Genomic DNA, 8,997 nt, shown 5'->3' with positions numbered 1-8,997 from the left:
CTAACCAATGCAGGGCATCCAGGTTAGTTCACTATTTCAAAGTTTGATATCAGTCTGTTCTGTTTTTGCGAATAAATTGCTCGGTTTACATTACTTCTAAACAATTTTTCTGCTTCTACTCATGTTGTTTTCTGAGTTGCAGTTGTAGGTTTACTGCAATATTTTTCACTTTGCATCCCTGATCATCTGTGAGGCTATTACCAAATTTTGCAGACAATATCTGACAGATCTATAGAGATTATGGAGATTTTTCACTGTTCTTTTATGCTGGCTATCAGAGCCACACAGATTCTTTTTGAGTATGTTTTTATTCTGGATTTCCTGACCTGGCAATCATAAGTGTTTGAGAAAGGAGTACCTGAGGATCACTGAATATATAATTTAGGATTGTGGTGCTGTCTCATTTTCTCAGCATTTTATCTACAGCAAGACTTGGGAGTTACAATATCTCTACAATTTTGAGACCATTCACTGCTGATAAGCATAAATTAAAAATGGAGACTGATCTCTGGATTCCACTCACAAGTAGAACTGTATATGTAACATTATATGATATGTTATAAATTGTAAAGTGAAACAGTTAATTAAAGTTAAATGATAGCTCCTGAGTTTAACTTAGTAGACAGGTAAGGAGGGGTTTAAAGATCACAATACTCTGGGCTCTCAAGAATGGGCTCCAGAAAAGTACTATATGGCTGGCAAAATCACTGGCCACGCTTCAAATCATTTCCAGGGTGGGATCAATATTCACAATGAAACTAGTTTCCGGTGACAACTCGTCCACGCACAGTCCCAAAACCTGGAGAAGCTATACAGGAAATAACATATGAGATATGCTGGTGCATTCATTATATAACTGGTCTGGTAATCCAGGGAACTGACTAAACCCAGAGAATGCAAATTAAAATTCCATCACAGTAATTCTGGAACTTGAATTATATTGAATCATAAATAGAATGTAAAATGTTAGTACCAGTAAAAACAACTATTAAGATGTTTTTTTTTAGATTAGATTAGATTACATTACAGTGTGGAAACAGGCCCTTCGGCGCAACAAGTCCACACCGACCCGCCGAAGCGAAACCCACCCATACCCCTACATTTACCCCTTACCTAACACTACGGGCCATTTAGCATGGCTAATTCACCTGACCCTGCACATCTTTTGGACTGTGGGAGGAAACCGGAGCACCCGGAGGAAACCCACGCAGACACGGGGAGAACGTGCAAACTCCACACAGTCAGTCGCCTGAGGCGGGAATTGAACCCGGGTCTCAGGCGCTGTGAGGCAGCAGTGCTAACCACTGTGCCACCGTGCCGCCCACGGGCATATTGTCAAAATTCAGCTGGTTCATTAAATTCTTTTATGAGAAAAATCTCATCCTTACTTGGTCTGATTTACTTGTGATTCCTCATCCCCTCTAATCTTGCATTTCTCCTATCTGACAATTTCCACTCCCTGTTATTATTCCCTTTTTCTTCCTGTCCTCCTTTACCTTTGCTCTGTCTCCTCTCAAACGTTTTATTCTCTCATCCCTTTCCCTTCCTTTTTCAAAGATCCTTCGCTCCTTATCTGTTCTTCAACATTTCCTTTCCAGGAAAAGTCATTCTGATTCCCCTTGTCCAACACCATAGGACATAAATTATTTAAGTTGTAAATAGCCCCAACAGTCTTGTTATGGTGTGCATATGGCGGTGTAGTGGTCATGTTATGTGAGAATTTTAATGTGATTGTCCTGCTATAATAAGCTCAAAACTTGCTCATGTAACACACAATTGAAACAGATTCTGAGCTGTTATGCTCACTGTTTTCTAACTTGTTAAGCAGAGCTCAATGTTAGCACTTATACTTTAAATCACTCAAGATCAATAACACTGTAAAGGGGACTTATGGTAGCTACTTCCAAAATTAATTGCAAAAACTTCTGTGTGCACTATAGAATCAAAACTGGACATAATTTCTGACATGGGCTTAAAATGTGCTGTTTAAGCATTTGTGAAGGGAAAACTTACCTGAGGGTAAAGCTGTACTCTTTTAAACTGGAATGGATAAATTAAAATGTGATCTCCATGACAGGAATGCATTTTAAATTAATAATTTAATAGATGCTCAATTAATTAAAATGCCAAAAAAAAGTGAAAGCTTCGAACTTTACAGCTGAAGTTAAGAATACTGGAAGTTCATGTGAAGCTAAAATTTACTTGATCGAATTTAGTTGCATCTGGACACCTAGCCAAAAGGTTCCATCACAGTTCTAACCCTGGCAAGTATCCAACAATACAGAAACTTGCCTGAGTATATTATGTCTGCAAAAAGCAGAGCAAATCCAATCTGGCCAGTTACTGCCCCTTCTGCCTTCTCTCAGGCATCAAAGTGATGCAAGGGGTCATCAGCTGCACTATCAAGCAGCACTTAAACGCAATAATTTGGTCACTGATGTTTAGTTTGAGTTCTGTCAGTACCTCTCAGCTCCTGACCTCATTATCACATTAGTCTATATGGAGACAAAAGAGCTGAAAATTAGAGGTGAAATGAGAGCAAGTGCCATTGACATTGAGACCATATCTAACCAAATGTAAAAGGAGCCCTAGCAAGATTGAAGTACAGATAGGAATCAGAAGGAAAACTCTCCACTAGATGGAACAAAAGAAGTTGGTTGTGGTTGTTGGGGACCAATGATCTCAGCCTTAGGACAATATTGCAAGGGTATATTGGAATCACCCATCTTAGCTCTTTTATCCATGACTTCCCCTTTATCACAATGTCAGAAGTGGGAATAATTGCATAAATTGCATTGTGTTCATCAAGTCAGATACTCAAGCAGTGCAGGTATATGTACAGCAGGCCCTGACAGTATGCAGTCTTGGACTGATGACTGGCGAGCATCATTTGCACAAAATGTTCCAGGCAATAGCCATCTCGAACAAGTGAGTTGAGACAGTTAACTAGAACAACACTCAAGAAGCTTGACACCATCCAAGATGGATGTGCATGCTTCATCAGCACCCCATTTATTATTGGCATACATTAGTAGCATCAAGCATTGTATACAAGATGCACTGTAATAACTCAGGAAGACTTCTTACTGACAGCACCTTTAAACTCCATCGCTTCTACCACATAGATGAACAAGGGCAGAATGTGCATGGAAACACCACCACCTGCAAAGTCCCCTCAAAGCTACACACTATCATAGAGTCATAGGGATGTACAGCACGGAACCGACCCTTCAATCCAATTTATCCATGCCGACCAGATATCCTAATTAATCTAGTCTCATGTGCCAGCATCTGACCAATATCCCTCTAAACCCTTCCTATTCATATACCCATCTAGACCCCTTTTAAATGTTGTAATTTTACCAGCCTCCACCACTTCCTCTGGTAGCTCATTCCACACAAACGTCACGCTTTGCGTGAAAAAGTTGCCCGTTAGGTCCCTTCTAAATCTTTCCCCTCTCACCCTAAACTTATGCCCTGTCTTTCTGGACTCCCCCAACCCAGGGAAAGTAATATCTATTTACCCTATCCATGCCCCTCGTGATTTTATAAACCTCTATAAGGTCACCCAACAGCCTCCAATGCTCCAGGGAAAACAGCACCAGCCTATTCAGCCTCTCCCTATAGCTCAACCCCTCCAACCCTGGCAACCTTTCAAATTTCCCAACATCCTTCCAATAGGAGTGAGACCAGACTTGCACATAATATTCCAAAGTGGCCAAACCAGTATCAAGTACAACTGCAACATGACCTCCCAACTCCTATGCTCAATGCTCTGACCAATAAAGGAAAGCATACTAAATGTTTTCTTCACTATCCTATCCACCTGCAACTCCACTTTCAAGGAACTATGAACCTGCACTCCCGAGGTCGCTTTGTTCAGCAACACTCCCCGGGACCTTACTATTAAGTGTATATGTCCTGCCATGAGTTGCCATTCCAAAAGCAATTCACATTCATCCAAATTAAATTCCATCTGGCATTCATTGGCTCATCTGATCAAGATCCTGTCGTACTCTGAGGTAACCTTCACTGCCCACTTTCTCGGAACTACATTGCCATCCCTTCACTGAGTCAAACTTTAAGAACTCCTTTCCTAACAGCACTATAAGTGTACCTTCACCACGTGGACTGCAGCAGTTCAAAAGAGCGCCGATTACCACCTTTTCACGGACAATTAGAAATAGTGAATAAATGTTGGCTCTGCTTGATGAAGGAGCAGCACTCCTAAAGCTAGTACTTCCAAATAAACCTGTTGGACTGTAACCTGGTGTTATATGATTGTTGGCTTTGCCTGTGAAACACATATCCCAGGAATGAATGTTAAAAAAGTTTCATATCAAGTCAAATTGATTTCAGCAATTTTAAGAAATTACTGTTAAATATACAAAAATGTTTACAAAATGAGCATTTCAAATCTGAGAGGCTGACTGATGGGATTTGTCTCCCCCTTTTTCACGGAAAAGGACTGCAGAGAAATGAAAAGCTTCTTAGGCAGCTGATTTTAATTGTTAAAGTTCTGCTCCAGTGACTTAAACATAAAATCTAGGTGGAGTACTGCAAAATGCTACAATGTCCTTGTATGTTATGTCCTTCAGTAGACATGGTAAACTGAGAAAACAGATCTTTTACATTTAACCTCTCAAATTAACCTGAAAGATGCTCCAGCACTCCTTTGAAGAGAATTCTCCCCAGCATCCTGTCCAATATTTAGTCCTCAGCATTATTACAAGCTGATTAGAAGCTCATTATTATATTCATGTTTGAAGGAACTTACAGCACCCAGTTTGGCTGATGCATTTCCTACAACAGTGACTGCACTTCTGAAATAATTAACTGTCTAGAAAGCACTTTGAAACATCACAAAAAGCACCATATAAATGTTTTACAACCTTGCGAGATCTGAATACTGTTTGCTTCAATATGTGCATAATGTCACAGGTGATTAAACAGAGTACATAAATTGTAAGAATTAGTCAGGAGTAATTTTATTTAATATTTAGTTTATTATCTGTCGCTGGGGGAACAGGTCCCAAAACGTTAGGTGGGGGTGATGGAGAACAGAGATTCATCCACTAACTTCCTTTATTGGAAACGTCAGCTGCTCAAATTAATTTGATGCTTTGAGATGTTAATGTATGCAAGACAGAGTACTTAATGAAATACACATTAATTATCTGTAAGAGGCAAATTAGTAGGATACCTGGAGAAGATAGTTAAAGCAGCCCCACGAACACCTGCACAAAAGAAAGCTTCCTTTAGTACGCAAGTATGTATTAGCCAGTTAATTCAGTTTAGATTTCAGCTCCATTTCCAGTTCTGAAGTTGATAATTAACTCTGTGGTAAGCAGCAATGTAGACTGCATTTCCTTCAAAACCAACGCAGGTCATCACAGCAAGAAAAAAAATTCTAAAGTTATTTTAAGTATATCTTTCAGCGTTTTTTAAACTCAAGATTGTGTTTTAGGCTGCTGCATAATTGTACTTGTTTGTGAACTACGTTTGTAAAACAATGGTCTGTTGAAAATATTAAAATTAGATTTTTAAAATGTTGTATAGAACAGAAATAAATTAACGTATTTAGATAGAAAATGCATCATTTAATGCAAAATTAGAGCTAAAGGCTTCAAAGGCATCTTCTTTTAAACACATTCATTTATCATCCAATATTTGGATTGCCTCTTTACATTGGTCTTTATATAATGGCCCATCAATAGCATTGAATGGTTTTAGTTAAGATTGTGCCTTTCAAAACTTCCAGTTGTCCTGAAGAATTTTACAGTTAATAAAGTATTTTTTGAAATATAGTATCTTTTGTAACTTAGGAAGCATAGAGGAAACGGCAGTTCAACTTATAAGTTCTTGCAACAAATGGTTTTCATTATGGCATATAATCAGGACCTTTTTCAGTCCTTTTACGGTTGGATCAATTTGTGTTCACGTTCTGGTACATGCTGAATACAAATACATCGATAAACATGGATTTCACTCCCAACTTCAAAAGCCGATTACAGTGAATAAAAAGTAATATGTAAAAGTTAAAAAAACAAGCGATGACTCTCAGTGACACAAATGATTAGTCATATTTCACATTAGTTTTGTATAATTTAGCTTTGCTATGTAATTTCTGAACACAATTCGATTTTAAGTGGCTAAGAAGTCAACAAGTGGGCGACTTGTGGCGCAGTGGTAGTGTCCTTACTCCTGGACTGAAGGCCTGTGTTCAACTCCCACCTGCTCGACAGGCACGTACTAACACCTCTCAACAGGTTGATTAGAAAAAGAGGTTAACATATTTTTAAAAAAGATGAACAAGTACTTGTAAATTGCAGTGTTCCAATAACAGTATCACTAAAGTACAAAAAGGTACAGGCTTTTACCACCCTTAACTTTCAGAGGGTTGGTTAACACCTCCTTCAACATTTGGCATTGGAACTGGATTAATACTTGCAATGAAGTAACAGAATCAACTGTTAGATTTATCGTACACCAATAGCTAATTGATGAATTAACTGGATGAAGATTTAAAATAAGTTTGAAGATTGATGCAACACATCTGCAACCGGCGTTCTCGCTAAGATATTAAGTGAGGTTAAGGAAAAGAGTTTTAACTAATTTGACAAGGGGAGGGCCACCAGGAAGAACCATTATTAACGTGATAGCTGACACACAGCAAACTTGATTCGGAGATGCCCGTGTTGGACTGGGGTGTACAAAGTTAAAAATCACACCACACCAGGTCCAAAGCTAGTGTGAAAGCTAGTGTGCTTCCAATTAAACCTGTTGTTGTGTGATTTTTAACTTTGTACACAGCAAACTGGAAGACAAGCAGTATTAGAAATGGTACTGTTGATAAAAGAAACACGACGGCAAAGCCTTTCTTCTTGCATACAGCAAGATAAATACAAGAATGTCAAATTTCAAAGGAAGGACTATTTTACATTGCATACATAAGGATGCAATTGGTTAGTTTAGAATGTTTTAAAAAAAATCTGGTCGAATGGCAACTCGACTGTTCATTGTCATAAAAACCCAGTTAATTCACTAATGTCCTTCTAGGAAGGAAATCTGTTATCCTTATCTGATCTGGTCTTTACCTGTTTCAAACCCAAGCTTAACTGCCCATTGTATAATCAGAGATGGGCAAAATGCCCACATCTTATCAATGAGCTGTAAACAATCTCTACCTTAAACATACTCAAGACTGAACTTCTACAGGTCTCTATGACAGAGAATTTCAAAGGTTCACAATACTCTTAAGTTAAAAAAGATCTCTTTGTGCAACAAGGAAATATCTGCCATGTTTATCCATTTAAGTAATCTGTAAGTAACAAAATCTCTTCTAGTCCTTCAAAACTCTAGAAAATACAGGCCTAATTTGCCAAATCTCTTCATACAACAGTCTACCATCCCAGAAACATGCCCAGTGAACCTTTCCTGCACCCCGTCTATGGCAATAGATTTACATGGATGTTGTCAGGTTTGGAGGATTTGAGCTATAGGGAGAGGCTGAACAGGCTGGGGCTAGGAGCGTCGGAGGCTGAGGGGTGACCTTATAGAGGTTTACAAAATTATGAGTGGCATGGATAGGATAAATAGACAAAGTCTTTTCCCTGGAATCGGAGAGTCCAGAACTAGAGGGCATAGGTTTAGGGTGAGATGGGAAGGATATAAAAGAGACCTAAGGGGCAACCTTTTCACACAGAGGGTAGTACGTGTATGGAATGAGCTGCCAGAGGAAGTGGTGGAGGCTGGTGTAATTGCAACATTTAAAAGGGTATATGAATAGGAAGGGTTTGGAGGGATATGGGCTGGGTGCTGGCAGATGGGACTAGATTGGGTTGGGATATCTGGTCGGCATGGACGGGTTGGACCGAAGGGTCTGTTTCCATGCTGGACATTTCTATTACTCTGTGACTCTATAAGGAAATCAAAATTACACACAGTATTCTAAGGGTGGTCTAACCAAGCTCCTATACACTTGAAAACTTCAATACTCCGGTACACATGATATTACATCTGTCTTGTTCTTGCTTATTCACTAAACCTGTCCAAATCCCCCTGAAGTTGCTTTGTATCTTCCTCTCATACATATTCCCAATTTATTTATACTATCTGCAAATTTGAAAATATTACATTTGAACCCTAACTTTAAATCATTTATATATTTGATTTATTATTGTCATATGTTCTGAGATACACTTCTCTTACCTGCTTTACAGGCTCATTGTACTATACAAGTGCATCAGAGAAGCAGAACAGATACATTACAGTTGGCAGGAAGGTGCAGAGAGAGATCAACATTAACATTAGAGGTCCATTCAAAAGTCAGATAACAGCAGGGAAGAAATTGTTCTGGAATTTGTTTGTACACGTATACATTATTTTATATCTCTGCTTGACGGAAAAGAGTATGGCTGGGGTGGGAGGGGTCTTTGATTACATTGGTTGCTTTTCTGAAGCAACAGGAAGTATAGATGAAGTAAATAGATGAGAGGCTGCTTAGTGTGAGGGACTGGGCAGTGTTCTCAACTTTCTGTAGTTTCTTTCAGTCTTCAGAAGAGCAGTTGCCATACCATGCTGTGATGCATACAGATAGGATACATTGTGAATAGCTGGGACCTAAATATTGATCCCACTGCTCCTGACAGCACTCTGTTGATTGCTAAAAGCCAAAGAGGCATGCTGTTTCATATGATCCACCAGTCATTGGGAATATTGCCTACTAACTTAGCATTGCAACAGCATTGAAATTTGTATACTACGTTTCACATCTGAGGCAGGTAGAACATGTTTAAGCTTAACAATAGCATCCTCATCATGTAAAAAATCTTGCCCTGCTATGACATAGTAGGAGCAGGATGAGACATCTTGCTCAAATCTTTGAATTTGAAGTAGACTGAATATTTCTCATGTCTGAAATTGGCAGCCTTACACTCATCTGTAAGTATGCACGATACAGTGAGCTTTCAGAGCAGCCATTATTCTATGCAAAAA

Source organism: Chiloscyllium plagiosum, chromosome 3, assembly GCF_004010195.1.
Source record: "Chiloscyllium plagiosum isolate BGI_BamShark_2017 chromosome 3, ASM401019v2, whole genome shotgun sequence".
In the NCBI taxonomy this organism is placed as follows: domain Eukaryota; kingdom Metazoa; phylum Chordata; class Chondrichthyes; order Orectolobiformes; family Hemiscylliidae; genus Chiloscyllium; species Chiloscyllium plagiosum.
The sequence above is the reverse complement of the archived record's forward strand: the minus strand, read 5'-3'. Positions refer to the sequence as shown.